Below are 26,269 nucleotides of genomic sequence, written 5' to 3' on the forward strand. Positions count from 1 at the left end.
ACATCAAGCACAGCAGCGCAGCAAGCATTTAAGCACCAACAGCAGTGCAGAGCCGGAAGGAATTTAAATGACAACTTTATACACAACTTTAAAGTCATCCCACATGGGACTCGAACCCACGACCAGAATGATTCAGGATTTTAGATACATGGTTTAGCAGATTGCGCCACTCAGAGGACGTACAATCACAAACTTCAAAGGAGAGGCTTCAGTGTAAGAATGAGCACACAAAAGCAAGTTAACCAGATTAGCATGCTAAGCTAGCTTAATGCTAATGTAGCTTATAACATGGTACATCCAATCCTGGCAAAATAGATATCCTCGGATTCGACATGACGCAAGGAATCGATAGACACCAATTTTATGATTTTGTGACAAACTGTTCACAAGTTACAGCCTCTGAACCAATTATGGGTCGACCTCATTAAGTTTGCGACATCATAACTTTTTTTTTTCCAGTATAGCAAAAAAATCGGGGACAGTACTTTTATGCGGCTCAGTCCGAAGATCATTTGAGCACATGTTTGGACAAAATTAGACCAATTTTGAAGGAGGAGTAGCGAAAAAACTGTTTTACATTCACTCAAATATGGCGGCCAGTCACATTGTTGAAAAATAACATATGAGATATCGTTGAAATCGGCATAAGCCAAGGAATATATTGACATAAAGAAATCCAATTTCAAGCAATGTTAGCAAAAGTTATAAGCGTTTTTTCAAAAAACAATGATATCTCTGGAACACTAGGTGGCGCTGTGATCAAACTTCTCAGGTACCTTCGGGCCATGCTAATGACGATCCATACCAAATTTGGTGAAGAAATTTCAAATAGTTTAAAAGATATTGCAAATTATGACAAAATTCAAAATGGCGGACACGTGGTACATCCCATCATGGCAAAATCAATATCCACGGATTCATCATGACCCAAGGAATCGATAGACACCAAGTTTATAATTTTCTGACAAACCGTTCACAAGTTATTGGCCAAAATATGCATTTTCCATATCTCATGACCCGTAGGTGGCGCTGTTCCCAACTTTGGCATGGAACCTCAGATCATGCTTCCGATGAAGCGTACCAATTTTCGTTTCGATTGATCAAAGTTTGGCCGAGATACAGCCGCTGAACCAATTTTAGGTCGACCTTGTTAACTTTGTGACGTCATAACTTTTGATCAGAGAAGAATAAAAAAAATCGGGGACAGTACTTTTATGCGGCTCAGTCCGAAGATCATTTGAGCATATGTTTGGACAAAATTAGACCAATTTTGAAGGAGGAGTAGCAAAAAAACTGCATACTGTACTTTTCAAAATGGCCACTACTGTAATGGGCGGAGTCTTAATGGACTATATTGGTTTTGATCAGCATGATGAGAGGAATCAGGTGTACTAACTTTTATTTTTCTAGATCAAATGGTTCAAAAGTTATAATCATTTCAATGTTGAATTTTTGAACTGGTGGTGGCGCTATAGAGTTGACCCTAGAGACACCAAATTTGGTCCAATTACTATTCATGGCCATCTCTACAACTGTGCCAAATTTCATCATTTTCCTATGTACGGTTCATTGGGCTGCCATAGACTTCCATTGGCGGAAGAAGAAGAAGAAGAAGAAGAAGAATAGCTGCAAGCAGCAATACGGGGCCAAGCCCTGCAAGGCAGAGCAAGCAAAAGCCGCTGTAGCGCAATGCGGAGCCAGAAGAGCAAAACATCAGAAATTTAATGTACATCAAGCACAGCAAGTTCTGTAAGCACATCAATTACAGCAGCACAGCAAGCATTTAAGCACCAACAGCAGTGCGGAGCCAGAATAACAAAAAGAGCAGAAATTGAATATACATGTAAATGTACATGAAGCACAGCAGCGCAGCAAGCATTTAAGCACCAACAGCAGTGCAGAGCCGCAAGAACAAAAACAGCAGAAATTAAATATAGCACAGCGAGCATTTAAGCACCAACAGCAGTGCAGAGCCGGAAGGAATTTAAATGACAACTTTAAAGTCATCCTACATGGGACTCGAACCCACGACCAGAATGGTTCAGGATTCTAGATACATGGTTCAGCAGATTGCACCACTCAGAGGACGTACAATCACTAACTGCAGAGGAGAGCTTCAGTGTAAGAATGAGCACACAAAAGCAAGTTAACCAGATTAGCATGCTAAGCTATCTTAATGCTAATGTAGCTTATGATGTGGTACATCCAATCCTGGCAAAAAAGATATCCTCGGATTCGACATGACGCAAGGAATCGATAGACATCAATTTTATGATTTTGTGACAAACTGTTCACAAGTTACAGCCTCTGAACCAATTATGGGTCGACCTCATTAAGTTTGCGACATCATAACTTTTTTTTTTCCAATATAGCAAAAAAATCGGGGACAGTACTTTTATGCGGCTCAGTCCGCAGATCATTTGAGTACATGTTTGGACAAAATTAGACCAATTTTGAAGGAGGAGTAGCGAAAAAACTGTTTTACATTCGCTCCAATATGGCGGCCAGTCACATTGTTGAAAAATAACATATGAGATATCGTTGAAATCGGCATAAGCCAAGGAATATATTGACATAAAGAAATCAAATTTCAAGCAATGTTAGCAAAAGTTATAAGCGTTTTTTCAAAAAACAATGATATCTCTGGAACACTAGGTGGCGCTGTGATCAGACTTCTCATGTACCTTCGGGCCATGCTAATGACGATCCATACCAAATTTGGTGAAGAAATTTCAAATAGTTTAAAAGATATTGCAAATTTTGACAAAATTCAAAATGGCGGACACGTGGTACATCCCATCATGGCAAAATCGATATCCTCAGATTCGTCATGACCCAAGGAATCGATAGACACCAATTTTATAATTTTCTGACAAACCGTTCACAAGTTATTGGCCAAAATATGCATTTTCCATATCTCATGACCCGTAGGTGGCGCTGTTCCCAACTTTGGCATGGAACCTCAGATCATGCTTCCGATGAAGTGTACCAATTTTTGTTTCGATTGATCAAAGTTTGGCCAAAATATAGCTTCTGAACCAATTTTGGGTCGACCTCGTTAAGTTTGCGACATCATAACTTTTTTTTTTCCAGTATAGCAAAAAAATCGGGGACAGTACTTTTATGCGGCTCAGTCCGAAGATCATTTGAGCACATGTTTGGACAAAATTAGACCAATTTTGAAGGAGGAGTAGCAAAAAAACTGCATACTGTACTTTTCAAAATGGCCACTACTGTAATGGGTGGAGTCTTAATGTAAGATATTGGTTCTGATCAGCATGATGAGATGAATCAGGTGTACTAAGTTTCATTTTTCTAGATCAAAGGGTTCAAAAGTTATAACCATTTCAATGTTGAATTTTTGAACTGCTGGTGGCGCTATAGAGTTGGTCCTAGAGACACCAAATTTGGTCCAATTACTATTCATGGCCATCTCTACAAGTGTGCCAAATTTCATCATTTTCCTATGTACGGTTCATAGGGCTGCCATAGACTCCCATTTGCGGAATAATAATAATAATAATAGGAAAACTAACAGATACAATAGGTGCCTCAGCCCCTTCGGGGCTTGGCCCCTAAATATAGCTGCAAGCAGCAATACGGGGCCAAGCCCTGCAAGGCACAGCAAGCAGACAAAATACAGCAATCTACAAGTACTGTAAGCACAGCAGCGCAGCAAGCATTTAAGCAACAACAGCAGTGCGGAGCCAGAAGAACAAAAAGAGCAGAAATTGAATATACATGTAAATGTACACCAAGCACAGCAGTGCAGCGAGCATTTAAGCACCAACAGCAGTGCAGAGCCAGAAGGAATTGAAATGACAACTTTATACAAAATTTTAAAGTTGTCCCACACAGGACTCGAACCCACAACCATATTGGTTAAGGATTCATGACACTTGGTTTAACACATTGCGCCACTCAGAGGATGTACAATCACAGACTGCAGAGGAGAGGCTTCAGTGTAAGAATGAGCACACAAAAGCAAGTTAACCAGATTAGCATGCTAAGCTAACTTAATGCTCATGTAGCTTATGATGTGGTACATCCAATCCTGGCAAAATAGATATCCTCAGATTCGACATGATGCAAGGAATCGATAGACACCAATTTTATGATTTTGTGACAAACTGTTCACAAGTTACAGCCTCTGAACCAATTATGGGTCGACCTCATTAAGTTTGCGACATCATAACTTTTTTTTTTCCAATATAGCAAAAAAATCGGGGACAGTACTTTTATGCGGCTCAGTCCGAAGATCATTTGAGTACATGTTTGGACAAAATTAGACCAATTTTGAAGGAGGAGTAGCGAAAAAACTGTTTTACATTCGCTCAAATATGGCGGCCAGTCACATTGTTGAAAAATAACATATGAGATATCATTGAAATCAGCATAAGCCAAGGAATATATTGACATAAAGAAATCAAATTTCAAGCAATGTTAGCAAAAGTTATAAGCGTTTTTTCAAAAAACAATGATATCTCTGGAACACTAGGTGGCGCTGTGATCAAACTTCTCAGGTACTTTCGAGCCATGCTAATGATGATCCATACCAAATTTGGTCTAGAAATTTCAAATAGTTTAAAAGATATTGCAAATTATGACATAATTCAAAATGGCGGACACGTGGTACATCCCATCATGGCAAAATCGATATCCACGGATTCGTCATGACCCAAGGAATCGATAGACACCAAGTTTATAATTTTCTGACAAATCGTTCACAAGTTATTGGCCAAAATATGCATTTTCCATATCTCATGACCTGTAGGTGGTGCTGTTCCCAACTTTGGCATGGTACATCAGATCATGCTTCCGATGAAACGTACCAATTTTCGTTTCGATTGATCAAAGTTTGGCCGAACTATAGCTTCTGAACCAATTTTGGGTCGACCTCGTTAAGTTTGCGACATCATAACTTTTTTTTTTCCAGTATAGCAAAAAAATCGGGGACAGTACTTTTATGCGGCTCAGTCCGAAGATCATTTGAGCACATGTTTGGACAAAATTAGACCAATTTTGAAGGAGGAGTAGCAAAAAAACTGCATACTGTACTTTTCAAAATGGCCACTACTGTAATGGGTGGAGTCTTAATGTAAGATATTGGTTCTGATCAGCATGATGAGATGAATCAGGTGTACTAAGTTTCATTTTTCTAGATCAAAGGGTTCAAAAGTTATAACCATTTCAATGTTGAATTTTTTAACTGCTGGTGGCGCTATAGAGTTGGTCCTAGAGACTCAAAAATTGCTACATTTACTATTCATGGCCATCACTACAAGTGTGCCAAATTTCATCATTTTCCTATGTACGGTTCATAGGGCTGCCATAGACTCCCATTTGCGGAATAATAATAATAATAATAAGAAAACTAACAGATACAATAGGTGCCTCAGCCCCTTCGGGGCTTGGCCCCTAATAAGAAAACTAACAGATACAATAGGTGCCTCAGCCCCTTCGGGGCTTGGCCCCTAATAATAAAACTAACAGATACAATAGGTGCCTCAGTCCCTTCGGGGCTTGGCCCCTAATAATAAGAAAACTAACAGATACAATAGGTGCCTCAGCCCCTTCGGGGCTTGGCCCCTAACAAGATCAAACATAAAACAAAAGCATGGCGTGGCATTAAACTAGAAAACAAGAAACTGGATCTGGGACATAGAACAAACAATACTCGACAAGGACACAGGGCAAACATGAGGGCTTAAATACATAGACTAATTACAAGACAAGGAACACCTGTGCACAATGATCAGACGATTAACCAATGACAAGACACAGAAACATGACAATGACAAGAAAACCCAAACTGTAACACTATGGAAGGGACTTTGTTAAATAAAACTGCTGTGTAAAAGCATTTATATCAAAATCCTGACTGCTGGTTCATTTTATACCTGATTTACTTGTGAGCTCCTTCAGTGGGCGAGGTTACATCTAGATTTAAACTGACAGTGTGTGTCTGCTTCCCGGACAATGTTAGGAAGACTGTTCCAGAGTTTTGGTGCTAAATATGAAAAGGATATTCTAGGTATTATCAACTGGCCGGAATTTTGAGATTGCAATAGACGTGAAGGACTATAATGCGTTAAGAGCTCGCTCAAGTACTGCGGAGCTAAACCATTTAGTGCTTTGTAAGTAGTCAGCAATATTTAAAAATGTATATGATGTTTAATAGGGAGCCAATGCAGTGTTGATATTGGGCTAATATGGTCATAATTCCTGGTTCTGGTAAGAACTCTTGCTGCTGCATTTTGGACGAGCTGTAGTTTGTTTATTAAGCGTGCAGGGCAACCACCCATAAGAGCATTACAATAGTCTAGCCTTGATGTCATGAACGCATGAACTAACCACACCATTGTGAAAGCGATCCCCATTCACACGGATCTGCAAAAATGACTAAAATGCTGTTTTCTGCTGCCAGGCCATTAGATGGCGATGAAACGCGTGACACGCATGTGCATGACCTCGTCGTCTTCAGAGACTTACGTTTTTGTTGTTTACATGGATACTATTTTCAAAAACTTGCACTTTGAAACCCGTTTTCAAAAGTTTGCGTTTTCAGGCACCCAAAAGAGAGGGAGAGAACCACAAGCTCGATGTACATTATCCCACTTATTACACGGCTACTTGAAATATTGATCTGAGTTGAAATATTAGAATAGGTCTTTAAACGCAAAGCTTTGCGGAGAGAGCAGTTGCAACGCGGCAAGTTCAAACTAGACGGACATTTAAGTGATACGGTACACAATCATATTACTTATTACACAGAATTTCGCCACATAAATAATTATGGAGATAAGTGATATTGATTTCAGATTAAACTGTTCTAAAATTGTAACCGTTTGTTTCTTATAATCTGACAGTGTACAAAACAATAGTCACAAAATGGCAGTGGCTTCGTTAGTATGAAACGATAGAGCGAGATGGCGAGAACTGGATGGCATAATTAAATAACTGTACACAAAATTTTGATTTGACTTAGTTTTAATATTTTATAAGCTCACCAAATGCAAAACTTCCACAAAGAAAAACTGTTCCTAGCAAGCGTATATCACTGCTGACTTCAGTAACCCGTATGAGCCTGTGTTTCTGTTTTTTAGTGATTGTTATCTGGGAATAACTTACCGCTGGCTGGTGCGTTTGACCAATCAGAATCAAGTATTCCACAGAGCCGTGTAATAATAAATAATAAGGTTAAAGGTGTTAAGATCAAAGTACACACCACGAAACAACAGCTCACATTATTGTACCATAAAACAAGTTACTGTAAACCAGTTAATGGGAAACCCAAAATCTAGGCCATTCTTATACATGAAAAGTTGTAAATCAGGTTAATAATTACATTTAATGTTTTATAAATGTAATACATGTCATTCAAATTATATATATATATATATATATATATATATATATATATAGTAGCAAGGAAAGAATGAAATAGATTTTGTCCTCAAACTACCTTTCTGTATTTATTAATCCATGCATTTATTCAATTTATTCTAATTCTAATAAATACTATTAAAGTGTGAGATTTTAACCATTCAACGACCAGTGGTGTGTGCTTCTGTGATTATCCCTCCGCTGATCAAATAAATAAATAAATATATATATATATATATATATATATATACAAAAAGAAAGAAAAAACTAATTAATTAACAGTGGGTAATGCAAGTAGAACAAACCAGTCAGCACCATGAAACCATTACTATCCTTGCCTAGGTTTCCCCTATGCAATTATGGCCCAACATCCAACAAAAAAATAAATAAACCAAAGAAAATTAAATCTAAAGTAAACGGTAACTGTGCATCCCTCTAACATCTGTTATTTTGACTGACACTCAGGCAACAATCAGTCAGGCAATAATCCGGCCAAAACACTCTTTAACGGTGAGTATCATATATTCAGCTCTCAATAACACTGCGCCAGCATTTAAAGCCTAGTTCACACTACATGATTTTAAAACGTCGGGCTGAACTGTGCGGTTCACACTACATGACTTGCTCTCTGTGAAATCAGGAGTGTTCAAGTTGTTGAGCTGTTCACACCACACAACACAACGTGATTGATCCGCAACAGGAGGTAACGCACTACACGAGTTGACAACAACTCTGTCACCCAACGATTCTATCTTGTCTACAAACCACGTTTTGTCACGAAAAATCACGCGATAAAACGAACCGGAAATGACACGAAACAGCACGCGCGCCAATACCCAGCGAAGACGACGAAGAAGAACACAACACGCGAATATGGACGTCAGACAGAAATTAGTGCTGCAAACTGTTTGCGCGATGATTTGCTCTGAAAAAAAAACAAGAGTGGATCCGCATGTACGCGAACAGCAGGGATTGTCTGTGCTACAGAAAGAGTTGGAGGTGAGTACAGCATGTTTATATCGGAGATGTAGCTGCATGCTTATGTTTGGCTTATTTTTTACAGTCTACTATGGTATTTACCCGGTGACCTCAACCCATGCCTTGCTCTGATTGGCTGTAGCTCATGACATCACATGAGGTTGAGTCGTGCAACAGCTCCGGATATCTAGCATGCTAGATATTTTTCTGGGCTCGGCGAGGCGTCTGCGGCGTCTTTGATGCGTTGTTGGCTCTTTCATACTAACAGATTGGCGAACGTTCATCGCTCGCTAATCCCCCGCGATCTGCACGTGATAACACCCTGACCTCTCGGCGAGCTCAACGATGTGCAAATCAGGCTTAAATCGGGCTTAAAATCATGTAGTGTGAACTAGGCATAACATAACTGCTCGTCCACAACTCTTCTTCTGAAGTGATCAATCAACAGTTGAAGTTTTAGATGTGCCGCGACATCCATTCATCCACAAATCAAGGACAGGAAGCAAGAGAGCGAACAAACCTCACTACTTCTTTATATAGCGCTAGGGCTGATGGGACTTGTCCCAACCATGTCCCATTACAATCATGATGAGTCAAAGTTATTTTCTGTTGAGATCAACATAGTGCCACAAATGTTGTGAATAGAGATAAACATCTACTGAACCCGGAACATCCCTTTGATTATGATTAACCATTATCTTGAACTACTTGTTTATCTGAAGCAATGTAAATCATGTAGAAAAGACAGTAAATCAGGACACTATAAAAGGAACATGAGAGGCTGTGAGGATGAAGAGCAAGAGCTGGAAACAAACATCAGTGAAGAATGAAGGGTTTAGTATGTTTACTGCTGCTGTTGGAAACCTTTGTGTGTGTCGTACAGCATCAGGTAGATGGAGGACTCAATGAGAATGAGATCAGTCAACAGCTCAGATCTGAGGACGGAAGACAGAATCCACCTCAAACAGACACTTTGAGAGATGAAGCTTCAACTGACAGCCAACAAAACTGCCATCTGTGCTTCACTGACATCCATGCAGCGCTGAGAGAACTGACCGCCACCGTTACAGAGCAGAAAATGAACATCAGAGAACTGACCGCCACCGTTACAGAGCAGAAAGTGAACATCAGAGCTTTAGAGACGCAACTGAGGGAAGAGATGGACATGAAAAATGATGGTACCTCACCAAAACATTCATTATTTTATCAATGATCCTCAAAGTAAAACACCAATGAAATATGATGCATAGTGTAAATATTAGTGTAAAATTGAATGTATACTGTGTAAATTGTGTTATCTATTATAATAAGCAGTGTGAATGTCATTTAACAGAATCTTTATTCCTTCACAGAAATATCAAATCTTACTCTGGGTCAAGTGGAGTTGAGAAAGGAAAATAGAGGTGAAAGTGTGCTTGAATGATGTTAAATTCAGTGTATACAGGCGAAACTCAAAAAAACTAGAATATCGTGCAAAAAATTATAATTTTGATGATAATGGGTTACAGCTTATGAAAACCCCAAATTCAAAATCTCAGAAAATTAGAATATTACATGAAACCAATAAAAAAAGGATTTTAAATACAGAAATGTCAGCCATCTGAAAAGTATAATCATGCATATGTATATAGTTATATATACTAAATATATTAGTTTCACCTTTTAATTTGAATTACTGAAATACACAAACTTTTGCACGATATTCAAATTTTTCAAGTTTCACCTGTACATTCTCAGCGCAATAGAGTAATATATCACCATATTGCTTGTTTTTCAATATCAGACAGAGAAATAGCTTTTTCAGCTGCACTGATGCAATCTGGCGATGGATATATTGGTCCTTTTACCACTGAAATCACACTAACCTACAGGAACGTCTTCACAAACATAGGGAACGCCTACAACCCAATTACAGGTAATGATCAATGAAATGAGTCATAAAACTCAGTTTATAGTAATGAAAACCCTTCTGCTTCATTCAGACCTCTCTGCAGTTGTGTAATGTGTATTAGAGAATTAGGGGCCGTTTACACGACACCAGTTTCAATTAAACACGTAAAAATTTGTATATGATTCAGGTTTATGCGCTTTGGCCGTTCATTCACATGTTCATTCATTGGGGGACTGAAAATGCAAACGTTTGAATTTGCAAGTTTTTGGTAACAATACCATTATCGTCTCTGTGTAAACAACAAAAACGTAAATTTGTGTAAACAGTGATGTCATGCGTAATACATGATCAGTCTAAAGGTGTGTGGTGTTTCTTTACAAAGTAACGTTGCCACCTACTGGCCAGGCAGCAGAATACAGCGTTTAAAGTAGTTTCCACGAATCCGTGTTAATGGGGATTGTTTTGACAAAATCTGTCCGTGAAAAATGCAAAGAAAAAACTTGTCCATATTTAGTACATTGTTGTCATGTAAACAGCCTGAAATCATCTGCCATCTTTTGAACTATTACATAGTGTGCTTCATAATTAAACAATCATACAGGAAACATCTGATTCTGTATCTCTTGTTATTTGATTTAGGTGTTTTCACAGCCCCACTGAAAGGAGCGTACATGTTCAGAATCTCTGTATTTGGTCATGGCCCAACTCCATCAGGTGCATCCATTTATAAGAATGGAGAGCGTATGGTTTTGGCATATGCTGGTCAGCCTCAGAATGAGTTAAACTCCTCGAATGGAGTTGTGTTGATCCTGGAGGTTGGAGATGTTGTCTATGTGAGACTTTGGCCTAACGCGAGGATATTTGATAACGACAGAAACCACAGCACTTTCAGTGGTTTCCTGCTGTTTCCCTTAAGATAACAGGAGCTTTGCAGAATGTGATTACAATAATTCTGAACCTTTAGTGTATGATTTAAGATGAAAATCATGAAGAATCATTAACATGATTAAGCAATATTAATGAGGACTAATGTGTGTGTTTGAAATTTGCAATAGATTACTGTACACTCAAAATGCTGGGTTAAATATTTATTTATTTATATATATATATAAATATTAAATAAATAGTGCTTCGAAACTAGACGGTCATTGAATAAATGCTGCGATTATGTCCCGCCCACGGACGCTCAGCGTCTCTGGGGGTGAATGAGGAGTGGGCTGGCCTGGACTCCGGGCTTCTGCATGATGATTGGAGGGTCTGTCGAAAGACTGCATTGATTGACAGCGATTTCATACAATAAAAAGTCACTGCTATTCGAGCTCAGTCCCATCACGGATTTTTCAAGTGTAGTCGAAAGACAAACTACTGCAAACTATTTCTTGGTTTTGCTTGTTGAAATTGCTAGCCAATTTTCATCATACATTTCAAACAATTATACATTTATACCTTTATTATATTATTACTTATATCTTTTTATTATTAGTAGTATTATTATTATTAAAATAATAAAAAAATATATATTATTAGTAGTAGTATTATTATACTATATTATATTATTATTTATACCTTTATTATATTACATTTATACAATTATACTTAACTCTGCTGGCCATTGAGAGGACACTGGTCAAGTCACTGGAAAAGACGCCTAGTTGGTACGACAGGGTCACAGAGCATTTTCTTGAAAAGGAACGTAGAATTTACGTTTAAATAAATAGACAATTTTTATGATGTAGGCCGAAAATGAGCTTCCCCTCTTTGAAAGACCAGCAGCCGCGACTGATATATATATATATATATATAGATATATAGATAGATAGATAGATAGATAGATAGATAGATAGATAGATAGATACACAATAATAATCAGAATAATAACAGTACGGTTTATAGATTAAATTAAAGTGTTTAATGCAGGAAATTAATAATCATAAATACATTCATGTTTAAATCAACAAATAGTCCTCTGGAGGGCCACAAAAATCATATGTAAAATGTTGGTATGGCATGTTAAAAGATTATAAAATGGCAGGTGTAAAGGTGTAAATTGCGTTTCAAGTGTAAGAAAAAAGATTTGCAACATTTACTGTTGTTTTATACTTCCACAAATCTTACCCTGCACATGCAAATCTTTTTGGCATCATCATCAACTTTTACGTCCTTATATAGTGGTCTTTTCAGCACAAATTTTTTCAGAGCAGTACTTTCTAAATGTAACCAGCGGCGTCAGGTACTTGAGGGAACTGTATGAAACAACAATTATATAACGTTCGACTACGCCACCCGGTATATACCGGGAACTATCAGCCCCAAATCAGGGAGCGCACAGGTTCGTTACCAAAAGAAATGGGTGAGCAGAGAGACATAGGCCAGGGAATATCAATGATGAGGCAGTTTTATTCAAATACAAAATTTAAAACCATCAATACATTACTCTATCAAGGGCTCAATATTCACATGTCAAAAAGAAAAGGAAAACATTTTACAAGACTTCAAAAATAAAGAAACAATAAATTCAAACAAACAAATACACGAGAAAGCTTAATTGAGAGGGAGATGGCCTGCTGTGACCCTCAATTCACACAACACACTTAATATCCCCACACACCCACTCTGGTGTGGTCAGATCACTCAATAAGCACAGCACTCATTGTGAACCCCGTTAAACAGCGGCTAAACCCCTCCTCTATACCTTTCTTCGTCACACGGTTTACAAGAAAAGAAAAGACAAACAATAAACATTAACTAGCTGGTACGAGCCAGCCCCCAAAGAAAGAAACAGTCAGTTCACAAACATAAATAATATAATAAGAATAGGGGAGAGGCGGGACAGTTGAAACACTTTTCAGATAAATGTCGTTTTCTAAGATAAGGTTACAGATAGATTTTTTATTTTTTTGTGATTAACAACTCACATATGTGTTCTCTTAGTATCATGTGTTATTCGGTACAAATATAGAATGATTTAAGTAAAATATGACTTTGAACGGGAGTTGTGCTTTGTTTCAATCGTCCCGCCTGTGCGGGACGGTTGAAACACAGGGGTGGGACGGATGAAACATAACAGTTTAAATGGCAACTATTCATCTAATGCTTATTTTTGTGAACAACACCTGACAAGTAACTTATGTACATATTGTTACAAACATATTTTGTAATTTATTTTCATTTAACGGTTCATATTAACCATTTTTGTTCTGTCGCCCAATAAACAATAGGCGATAAGCCTATGCGCATTTTGTAATCTTTCTAACAGGCTATTTTGACGAAGACAGACAAATCAGTTTACAATTAATTTTCTTACATTTCTTCCTTGAGTCATATTGAGTGTTTGCTAGTTGAATAGCCTGTTATTATGAAGAAAACTAGGCCAACCAGAAGACGATAAATGAAATTTATTGAATATTGAAGATTGGACAATTGATGATTATTACAGAGATAGCATGTGTTGCGTAATTGAAAATTAATTTGCATTAAAAGAAACACAAGTCTAGAAACAGTATATGAATCTATTAACAGTATAGGCTATGACCAGGTTTAACGGGCAGGACGCGCGGGCGGGACGGCTGAAACAGTCATTTAAACCTCTATTGCTCTTAAACTAAAAAACTCTGATATTGCCCACTTAAGGGTGTGTTGCAGTACTAATACACCTGCCGTATTATCATTACAATGGCACATGAAACAATAAATCCAACTTGTCAGTCCAAAAAAAGTACCGCACGAAATAATTCACTCACCGCATTCAAAAACAGCTTTGCGGCTTTAACTCCAAAACGACACGACGTAAAGAAGAAATGTTTTCGCGGGTATGTTAGGCATTGCGTGCTGTACGTGGTGACGAAATTTGACGTACATGACGTGAGTGGTTTTCAAGGAAATCTCAGTGTTTCATCCGTCCCGCGTTTCAATCGTCCCGCCTCTCCCCTACACAAAAACAATATTCATTTCAATCTTGTTCTGTAACTCAAAAGGAAACTTAAACAAAAGGAAATTACATACAAAACACGCAAAAATGAGCACAAGACAAAATAAAGAAAAAGCTCAACTACAATTCGGAACAAACACGAAACAAATCAAAATAAAACCAGCAGGGCCACGATCGCCCGCACACAAAGAGCCGGCGAGAAAACAGCCACGCTTCCACTTTAGTTCTCACACTGACGCGAGCAATCGTCCAGGCTCACGGTTATGCAAGTTCAAGTTCGCTCCGACGAAAAGACGACCAAAATAAGCCCAGGCAAGACAGCAGTGCGTTACGTCAACAGACGCGCATCTCGTCCTGCAATATAGAGGTGAAACCCTTGCTCTCGTCACTCAAATCTGTCGAACATGAAACAAAAATTACTAATAAAACAATAAAAGAGATGGGTCGCGAATGGCTCGAATGGCTCTCATACATACCGGAAACGTTCTCAGCGCAGCACTATGCGTGTTCGCTGGCCTCAACATGCCGCCGGTTGCTCGTCAATGAACTACACAGACTCAAAATAGTAAATACACGTTCCATTGATGAAAATCCTCAAAACAGACGTAGGTTACCAACCTCAAAGCCCGGGGCAGCCTGTGCACGGCCGCACAGAGCCGAGACAGCACTTCCTACTCTCCCATTCATAAATGGCAGCCTCCGTAAAGGGGCGGTACGGGTGTCAACGCATCCCAAGTGACAAAAACCTCCCCATTTTATACCATGACACCAGACTGCTGATAGGTTCAATGTTTTCGCATAACACTGGCCAATAATCAACACGGATACACTTATGCTACATAATGTTTATTTGACGAAAAAAATATGTATAAATGTGTTTGTGCCCCTATTAGTCAGCTACAATTACAGTAAAATAGTGTAATGCACCTACCGTGGAAAACAACTGCTTTTTAAATGACTTTCCCAGTGTTTATTTATTACATGTTGTATTTTACAATACGTTTCACAAGACGGATTTTGCTATTAACAATGTTTTCATCCCCTATTCAGAGACTGATTTAATAAACATTTTTAAGTAAAAATATATTTGAAAGAGTATTTTTTATTTGGATTTATTATATGAAATAGGCTAAAATCATCGATCACCAGTGGCCCATGCATATCGACTGTCACTAAAAATCAGTGGTAAAACATGGTAAAACGTGAGGAAATGCTAGATTTTTTTAGAGCTGACAAAGTTAAAGTCTAATGAAATACACTGACACCTTATTTTTGTCCTTTCAAAAGTAAATGAATGCACTGCTACATACAGATGGTAATCAACCAGAATTACCGCCTCGCCAGCTGCCGCGGAAAAACTACTGCGGCAAAAATAAACCAGTCGCATTTCAAAGTCATAGCGAAATGACCGCCAGGTGGCGCAAAGGGATATTGTGCAAAACAGCAGCAATTGCTGGATTTTTTTCAATTGCCATAAGTGGGGTTAAAGGGATAGTTCGCCCATTTAAGACATGGGGCCCTATCTTGCACCCAGCGCAATTGACTTTGTACACCGACGCATGTATCATTCCTATTTTGCACCCGCGCAAAGCGCGCTTTTCCCTCCACAGAAGCACGTCGCTAAACTAGGGAATGAACTTGCGCTCCCTGGGCGGTTCAGCGCAAAAAAGGAGGCGTGTTCCGGCGCAAACGTTCCTTCATGCTATTTTGCAGGTTTAGAAAACAATTGCGCCACTAACCAGGAAAAAAATGTTTAAAGTCAGTGGCGCGTTGCGCATGTTGCTATTTTAAGGGCGCATGCTTGGCCATAATCAATGTAGCGTGTGCACAACGCGCACTTTGATTCTCTCATCTACACAGAAGCAGCAGTTTTCATTTTTGCAAATCATACATTATTACGATAGATAGATAGATAGATAGATAGATAGATAGATAGATAGATAATTTATTATAAAAGCATACATCTAGCTTACACATTTACCCAAATTATCATTATCATACGCCTTTTTAACCGAAGTTAATTTGGGTGGGTTTCTCCATCCCCAACGTCCCTGACGAGAGCGTTGCTCTCCTCGGCTGTGAACCGCTCCTGGCGCGCGCCTAGCAAATCCGCCGTTATGATAGGAATCCGCTTTAGAACAAGCGCGCCTGCTCTTAAAGGGAATGTGAGATGACGCTCTGATTGGTTTATTTCACGTTACGCCCAAACCACACCTATGAATAATGAAGGTCTTCAGACCAACCCATTTTAGATTTGCGCCTGGCGCAAGAGTCATTTATCCCACCGGGAAAATAGCAACAGCGCCAAGACCCGCCCACAAAGTTACTTGCGCTTTGCCACTTGCGTTTCAGATCGTTAAAATAGGGCCCATGAAGTTGTATGCAATCTTTACCAGCACTATAGTGCATACACACTGACCCACTCTGTGCTCACCTCCCTGGTCAGAGTTCTGGCCGCTGGAAGTTTTTCAAGAAAGTAGTCACGGTTAGTTTCCGGGGCCTCAAAACTGTGCGTTTTTACGTGAAAAAATGATATGCGTTTCAAAGCTTGATTAATTTACATCACAACAAACACTCCAGACAAAATTCATACCTCAGTTTTAATCGGCACTATTTTCTTTCCATTTCTATCAAATCACAATCGAATGACAACGACGTAAAAAGTAGAAAATTAACAATGGTGCGAACTTGTAAATTCCCAGGTTGTGACCAGAAGAATGTGCCGGGATCACCCTTCAGATTCCATCGTTTTCCCGTTTCGATAGCTATGATGAGACAGCTTTGGCTGGTTGCCATCGGCTACTCTGCGGGAGCTAAAATATCCAGAATCAAGGATTTTCGTGTTTTTCGCAGTGCTCACTTCAGCGAAGACGATTACATCCCCAACCAAGGAGGAAAAAGAAAAAAACAGATTTGCTGTACCAGTACCACGGGTAAGCTCTATTTACCAACTTTATGATCCCATGTCTAAACTGTACGGTAAACAAGCTGATGTTTAGACTCCAGTGGAAATCACGTGAAAAGAGGTCTAATATAAAAACAGTATATAGGGAACTCTTTAAAATTCTTTAAAATCTGTTTTTTTCTTGTCAATTAACAGTAAGGATGAAAAACTACAACTATGGTAAACAGAATAGAACATTTTATAAGCCCAGAAAAATAGAATAACAAGTTAAAAATAGAGACAATAACAATATAACCTGTATTATATTGTAGGCCTAGACGTCGGTGGGCGACAAGCCTATTCCCTGGGGAGCAGTGCGATAAAAAAACCACACACACACACACAACAAAAAAAAACACAAAAACAAATTTAATACCAAAAATAACAAAAAAAAAGTAAATTATGTGCAATGAAGCTGATTATTTGTACTATTCTATTGAGGAATGAGACGAATGAAGAGCGCTTCTCGGCTCGCTCGTGTGAGCGAACACACATTGGAACGCGTTCATTAAGATTTCTTTTTCTCTTAACAGCTAAATTAACTTAATTGGCTACTCTGTAGTTTTTCGGTCATACAGTTAAGAGTAGAGTAGCCTACATCGTTCAAAACTGTAAACTTTTATTCATATTAGGCTAACGACAAAAGTTCGTCGGTCATCTCTGTCTCCGGGAACTGCGCGTCACAAAAATGAACCGAAAGCCACTTGCCTCAGCTCAGTCACGATACGAAATTAATCGGCTATCTAAAGTCTATGTCTAAAGCCTGATTATGTAATCCATATGAAACCGAGAGGTACAGAGGATCTACTCAAAAATGTTTAGCTATCATGTGAGCGCTTCCCAATGAGGAAAGGACAAGGAAAGGGTGAAAATCTGGCTCTAATTAAATGTAGGCTAAATCGCCCTGAATTAAATTGTAAAAACAGCTCAAATAAATGTATGTGTCAATGTTGCGATATTGTTTCATTTAAGTTCATAATTATTCTATAAATGTTATTTAGTTTAACAGCAGCACGAAGCAGCTGTGGTTTGAGATTTATTTGAATAAAAAAATAAAAAACTTTATTCACAAATCGCACCCTGGTTGTAAGGATTCAAAGATCCCTGTGGAATTTAATATTGAGTTGAACACTTTGTTCATGACAACAAATGAACATGCGTTTGAAGATTGTATTAAGTTTTGCTTGGAAAAAGCTGGCCCAAACTGAAGTAGCGTTTTAATTCTTCAATTATTTAAATAATTAAATATTTAGTAATAAACATTTATGACAGAAATATTACTACATAGCCTAAATTTAATTCCTTCATTATCAACACTTGAATAGCCTATTGATAATGTCTAGAATAGCGATTTAAGTGTGAATTGCAAACTCTTTGTTTTAAGTAGTCTCAGACTCAGATAGCCTGTGGGGGGTTTGGAGAAGGCAGTTGATTTATCGTGGAGGTGCAGGACAAGAGGTGTTAATGTTCCGTCTTTCATATGGAGAGTGTCGGAAAGCCAGCCTGATGAGCAGGCAAAGGCAAAATTATTTTAAGGATAAATCTCAAAATCTCCAAAAGTCCATATGTAGGCCCTATATCTTATTAAATTATAAATATTGTAGTTGTATTGATTGTATTTAAAGGTTGTCCACACACAATTTAAATTTAGCAGATACAGAGCTCTTTAATGCGTGATCAACCTCGTTTTATTATAAGGTGAATTCAGCAAGGCATGCTGTATCTTTGAAGCAACAAAGGCTATTTGTTACAGTTTTTTCTTTCGTGATTTGTGTGGATGACACGCAGCGACATATACAGTATTATCAGCTGTATGGTGTGTTTTTACCCTGAAATGTTTAATTTCGAGAAAGAGCCGGCACGCGCAGTGAGGGAGACAAAATAAACTTACTAAAAAAAGATCCAGCGCGAGAGAGAGGCAAAGAAAAACGTCTGTTCTTAATTTATGTTGCTTTTTTTTTTTTCCTCAGAGTGTTTTTATTGGACATCTTATCAAACATAAGATAGACTTTACAATACATTTTCTTTTTATGTTAACCCACCCACCCACCCACCCACCCACCCAAGAACAATCCCCACCTGTTGCACCAATACACATATTCATTTGAAAAAAACAAAAACAATCATTAACATGTTTTAAAGAAGAGAGCACAAGTACGTACAGTATATTACTCCTCTGAAATTGAGATTAGAGAGGGATCCACCTTCCTAATTTGGTCCAGAACCGGTTGGCAGATATCAAAAAATTTATAGGCACAGCCTGCTGTAGCATATCTTATTTTTTCCATGGTCAGATTGTATAAAAGATCAATGAGCCACATTTTAAAAGTTGGAGGAGACTTATCTTTCCATTTAAACAGTATCTGCCGTCGAGCTAGAAGAGTGGAAAATGCTATGAGGCTTTTGTTGTTTTGATTTAAGTGAAAATGCTGCGGTACAGTGCCAAATACAGAGATCATGGCATCAGGCTCTATGACTGTCCCCAATGTGTCGGAAATAAATTTAAATATAGACTTCCATAGACAAGCAATTCCCGCACACTATCGTAACTTGCAAAGAAGTAATATTTATTCACACAACGTTTCGGTCACACGACCTTCATCAGGAGTATACAAATGTTCAAATTCATCTCTTTTAAGATAAAACACATGACTAACTAACAAAGTTCCATCTGTAAACAATTAAGCTCATTAGTATAAAATTAGCATCACATCATAAACAGTTACAGACTATGATAGTTACAACAATCAAAGAAGAAATGTCGAAGAGGTTCAAGAGCCTCAAAGAAATTTACGACCGTGGACCCGCAGCTACTCAAAGAGACGGTAATTAATATTTCTGAAAAGGAACTATCTGATGATCAAACTGTGGTTTTATCTAAAGGACTATCTTTTGTGCCTACTAGTGGTGTTAATTGTTTTGGTCTAAAAGTGGATTTGTTCAAATGTTTTAGACAGATGAAACTACGGTATTTTTTCTCCAAATCAGAGTCGAGTTCATCTATGACACCTTTTAGACCTAAAAGTAATTTTTGCCCTAATGTGTCTAACCACACTATTCATACTTTTTGTCGTTTGGTCGAAAAAGAGGTGATGGAGACTTGCTCGTCTAGTAAAAAAGTCTCTCATAATTTTTCATTGAATGAGCAAAGAGCTTTGACTGAATTGATAAGCGACCCAAGTATCATTATAAAACCTGCTGATAAAGGAGGGGCTATTGTAGTCCAAGATACGAAAAAATACCAAGATGAAATTCTTTTACAATTACAGAATATTAGGTTTTATAAAAAACTTCCCAGTGATCCTACCAATACTTATCAATCTGAGATATTGTCATTTTTAACAAATGCTAAAACAGAGGGTTGGATATCTCAATCAGAATTTAAATTCTTGTATTGTCAATATCCGATTAGACCTGTCTTTTACACTCTTCCTAAAATTCATAAGAGACTTATTGATCCTCCAGGTCGTCCGATTGTGGCACAGACTAATTCCCTCTTATCTCCTTTATCTCAGTATGTTGATTTTTTTATTAAACCTTTTGTTTATTCGTTACCATCTTACATTCGAGACTCTACCGATTTTATCAATAAGATTTCTGAGGTGTATGATTTACCGGATTTTTCTTTATTATTAACTTTGGACATAACGAGTTTATATACTAACATCTCACATGAAAAAGGACTTAATGCACTTAGACATTATCTTTTGTTACGCGAGGACTCTAATCCACCATCAGACTTTATCGTCGAGATGGCTTCGTATCCTTTGAAATATAATTATTTTTGTTTCGATATGGATTTTTTTCTTCAGATAAGTGGGACAGCAATGGGCTCGAATTTTGCCCCCAACTATGCCAATTTATTTATGGGTTTTTTTGAGGAGAGTTATATATTGAATACAGACAAGAATCCTTTCTATTCACAGATCATCAAGTGGTATAGATACATTGACGATATATTTTGTATTTTTTTAGGTGATCACGATGAGGCTCGAGAATTTGTGACATATCTGAATAACTTGGTTGACGACTTAGAATTTACTTCCGAAATTAATTCGTCTAGAGTACACTTCCTTGATATGTGGGTACAGAAGAACGAAGGCATTTTGACTACAACTTTGTTTACAAAAGAGACTGATCGTAACACACTTTTACTTGCTACCAGTTTTCATCCGACTTTTTTAAAAAAAGGGCTACCTAAGAGTCAGTTCTATAGATTGAGGAGGATTTGTCATTCTGATTCCGACTTTATTGAGAAATCGAAAATCATGAAAAATAAATTCTTGAACAGAGGTTATCCTTTGGATTGGGTCGAAGAAGGATACGATACAGCTTTTAAAAAGACACGGTCCGAATTGCTAAAAAAGAAGACAAAGAAAACAAGAAAGTATTCTTTTGCTTGTATTACAACACATTCACCTAAATCCTACATGATAAAATCAATTTTTAAAAAATACTGGCATTTATTGTCTTCTGATCCGGAGTTGAACGATATTTTTAGACATCCTCCTTTGATTGTATATAAACGTGCCAGGAATTTAAAAGATAGCTTGGTACAAGCTCGTTTTCAAAGTGTTAGTCCTCGTGCATCTCAGAGTTTACTCAGTCCTATACAGAAGGGCAATTATCGTTGTGGGAATTGTGCTCAATGTAATAATACTTTTAAAACATCATTTTTTTGTCATCCTAGAACTGGTAAAAAATATAGCATCAAATCTGTGATTACTTGTGTTTCCACTCATGTTGTGTACTTGATACGTTGTCCTTGTGGTATAGGCTATGTGGGAAAAACGTCACGTCAATTGAAACAAAGGATTAGTGAACATAAGAGTTCGATCAGAAGAAAAGATATGAATTATCCAGTTGCGGTACACTTTTTAAATTTGAATCACGATGTTACCTCTTTACGTTTCTGTGGGATCGAGAAAGTAACTTTGCCACCTAGAGGTGGAGATATTGAATTACTTCTACAGAGACGCGAACTGTTCTGGATTTACACCCTTCAGACTTTATCACCTATGGGTATGAACGATGAAGCACCATTTCATGTAATGTTATAGTGATGTATTTGTTTTGAATGATGTGATGTTGTCTCTACTATGTATTCACAATGAGTTTGAGTGGCCATGGAGCCTGACTGTTTGTTGTAACAATTTGAATGATGTGCTGTTTCTACTATGTATTCACAAAGAGTTTAAGTGGCTGTGGAGCCTGACTGATTGTTGTAACATTTTGATGCTGTTTGATGACGATGTGTTGATCATGTGTTTTAGATGATCTTGTTAACTTACAGGGAGATCTTTATTGATTGTTGTAACTATCATAGTCTGTAACTGTTTATGATGTGATGCTAATTTTATACTAATGAGCTTAATTGTTTACAGATGGAACTTTGTTAGTTAGTCATGTGTTTTATCTTAAAAGAGATGAATTTGAACATTTGTATACTCCTGATGAAGGTCGTGTGACCGAAACGTTGTGTGAATAAATATTACTTCTTTGCAAGTTACGATAGTGTGCGGGAATTGCTTGTCTATTGAAACGATCCACCTGGTCTTATTATCCTACGCACCTATTACCTGCAGGTGTGCGATGGAGCTTGTTTACCAAATATAGACTTCCAAAAATCTTCAAGTTTTTGACAGAACCAAAACATGTGAGACAGAGTGCCTGGTTCGGCTTCACATCTATCACAGTGAGGATCTATGTCTGATTTAAATTTTGCCAGTTTTACTTTAGACCAATGTAATCTATGAACAACTTTAAATTGGATCACTCGATGTCTTTGACATATTGAAGATGAGTGAATATTTTTCAATACAAATTCCCATACATCCTCAGAGATTCCTATAGCCAGTTCCTCTTCCCACAATCTTTTCACGTGAGCTAGAGGTCCCATATTATGAGTATTCATTGCACTATAGATTTTACCAATGGCCCCCTTAGAGTATGGATTCACTTTTAGAACAGTCTCAAGAAGTGTCTCAGGTGGTAATGAGGGGAAGTGACTAACAGATGATGCTACAAAACTGCGAAGTTGAAGATATTTAAAGAAGTGAGTGTTGGAAATTTGGAATTTGGTTTTCACTTGCTGAAAGGTTGCAAAAGTACCTTCAATATACGTATCTTTTAGTACCTTAAGGCCGTTTACAGACCAGACACCAAAAGAGTCATCTATAATAGAAGGGGTAAACATGTGATTTCTTACTATGGGAGCATAGACTGATACATCATTAAGTGAAAAATGTCTTCTAAACTGTCCCCATATTTTGAAGGAGTGCTTAACCACTGGATTCAGAGAGTATTTATATATTGGATGAGGTGATGGCAATGTTGAGCAGAGTAATGCATGTAAAGAAGCAGGATGGCATGACAAATTTTCAAGGGTCAGCCACTTAGGACCATCAGTATGTGAATTAAACCAATATAACATAGAACGAGCATTGGCTGCCCAATAATAGTACTGAAAATTGGGTAATGATAATCCTCCATGCTCTCGGTGTCGCTGCAGAACACTTTTACGGATGCGTGCATTTTTCCCATTCCATATAAAAGCTGATACCAGCTTGTCTATCAACATGAAGAACGATTTGGTTAAAAATATCGGGATACACTGGAACAGATATAGAAATCTAGGTAGGATATTCATCTTGACGGTGTTTATCCTGCCTCCTAGTGATAGCGGTAGTGTACCCCAACGCTCAAAATCTTGTTTTATAGAATCTATCAATGGAATAAAATTTGTTTTATAGAGGTTCTTGTAATTATTAGTAACCCATATACCTAAATACTTAAATTTATCTTTACTCAATTTAAATGGTAAGGAGTTAAATGTGATAAGTCTGGCTGCAGTGTTAATCGGCATAAGTTCACTTTTTTGCATATTTATTTTATATCCTGATATTTTTCCAAAACTACCAAGTAATGACAGTAGACGAGGCAGGGTCCTAAGCGGCTCAGACACATACAAGAGAGTATCATCCGCATAAAGGGACACTTTATGTTCGGATTCACCCCTCAGTATGCCTTTAATAGTATTATCGGACCGTATTGCCACTGCCAGGGGCTCAATCATCAGTGCAAATAATGAGGGGGATAATGGGCAACCCTGCCTAGTTCCGCGGCCTAATTGGAAAAAGGATGATATGTTATTGTTTGTCCGAATTGCTGCTACAGGAGAGGAATATAAAACATTAATCCATGAAATGAATTTGGCACCAAAGCCAAATTTCTTCAAGGTATAGAAGAGGTAGTCCCACTCCACCCGATCAAATGCTTTTTCAGCATCAAGTGACAGAATCACCTCAGGTATATCGGGTGGAGTGGGATAGTGAAGGATATTCAGAAGTCTGCGTATATTGTAGAATGAATATCGATTTTTGATAAAGCCTGTCTGATCATCAGACACTATTGAAGGTATAACAATCTCTAATCGACATGCTAAAAGTTTGGCAAATATTTTACTATCAACGTTTAACAATGATATAGGTCGATATGAGCTACACTCTAATTTACTTTTACCCTTTTTATGAATTAAAGAAATAACTGCTTGTCTCATGGTTTCTGGTAATGACCCTGAGATGAAGGACTCATCATAGACAGTGAGTAAAATAGGGGAAAGTTGTGAGGAGAATTTTTTGAAAAATTCGCTCGGAAAACCATCTGGCCCCGGCGACTTTCCACTTTGCATGGTGGCAATTGCTTTCAATATTTCAGCCTTTGAGAATGGTCTTTCCAAATCTGAGGCATATTGTTCATCAATAGTGGGCAGAGTAAATTTACTGAAAAATGAGTCAAACAATACCTCATTTCTACTGGATTCAGATGTATATAATTGCGAATAATACTCCTTAAACCTATTATTAATCTCTAATGGATCAGTTAATTTTTTGTTGTGTTCATCAGTAATTTCAAGGATTGACTGGTCGACACTTTGTTGCCGTAGTTGATGAGCTAAGATTTTTCCTATTTTTTCACCGTGTTCATAAGACTTATGTCTGGATTTATTTAAAAGGTTCTCAATAAGTTTCGTAGATAACAGATTGAATTCTGTCTGAAGAGCCAATCGTTCCTTAAATAAATCAACTGATGGCGAGTGTGAAAGAACCCCATCAATTTGCAGAATATCACTTTCTACCTTTTTAAGCCTTTCCTGTTGTTTTTTCTTTACACGGGCACTATACGATATGATTTGGCCTCTGAGATAGGCTTTTAACGTTTCCCAAATTAGACAGTAAGACACCCCTGGGGTCCGGTTATGCTCTAAAAACTCCTGTATTTCCTTGGAAATAAATTTAACAAACTCAGTATCTGAGAGTAGTAATGTATTAAATCGCCACGGCCGATATCCACTGCTTGTAGTAGGCAAATTTAAAGTAATTAACAGTGGTGCGTGGTCTGATATCACTATTGCCTGGTATTCACATTTACTGACTAATGAAAGTAAACTATTATCAACAAAAAAATAATCGATTCGAGAGTATGTTTTGTGAACCGGTGAATAGAAGGAGTAACATCTGCGCCCAGGATTCTGAAAGCGCCAAACATCAGTCATTCCGTAAGTTTTAAGAAGCTGATTAAGTACTACTGTTGAACGAGTTAGTTGCATGGTCTTGGGTGAACTGCGATCCAATGAGGACGACAGTACACAGTTGATATCTCCTCCTAATATGACCTGATGTGTATCTATATCAGGTATTCGAGAGAAGAGGCTGGTAAAGAATGCACTATCATCCCAGTTAGGTGCGTACACATTCGCTAGAACTACTGGGGTACCGTTCAGTCTGCCCACTACTATTACATAACGGCCAGCAGAGTCAGCATCAACTTTTGACACTACAAACGGGATAGTCTTTTTGATCAAAATAGCTGTTCCCCTAGATTTAGAATGAAAAATAGAGTGAAAAATTTGTCCCACCCATCCCCCTCTAAGCCTAAAATGGTCAGATGTGTTCAAATGGGTTTCTTGCAGGAAGGCAATATCTGCATTCAGCTCCTTAAGGTGTGAGAGTACTTTTCGGCGTTTCACTGGGTGATTTAGTGATTTAACATTCCAACTGACAAAGTTTATCTGGCGAGTGCCTGATACATCAGTGTGAGCGTTCATTTATATTAGTGTTAAGTATTTATAAATTGTAGTACG

General features: G+C 37.9%; 1 protein-coding gene and 1 long non-coding RNA gene across 2 annotated transcripts in view; one reads left to right on the forward strand and one right to left on the reverse strand.

The window, feature by feature from the left end:
* The window catches only part of LOC311081149 (uncharacterized protein), a 434,400-nt gene that overhangs the window by 74,516 nt on the left and 333,615 nt on the right, over positions 1 to 26,269 (reverse strand). The window lies entirely within an intron of this gene.
* Positions 9,635 to 11,097, forward strand: LOC311081166. The gene is made up of 3 exons (XR_014605815.1): positions 9,635 to 9,767; positions 10,148 to 10,279; positions 10,895 to 11,097. It is a non-coding gene; the product is annotated as an uncharacterized lncRNA (long non-coding RNA).

Source organism: Abramis brama (assembly GCF_963993115.1).
Source record: "Abramis brama genome assembly, chromosome: 4".
Taxonomy (NCBI): domain Eukaryota; kingdom Metazoa; phylum Chordata; class Actinopteri; order Cypriniformes; family Leuciscidae; genus Abramis; species Abramis brama.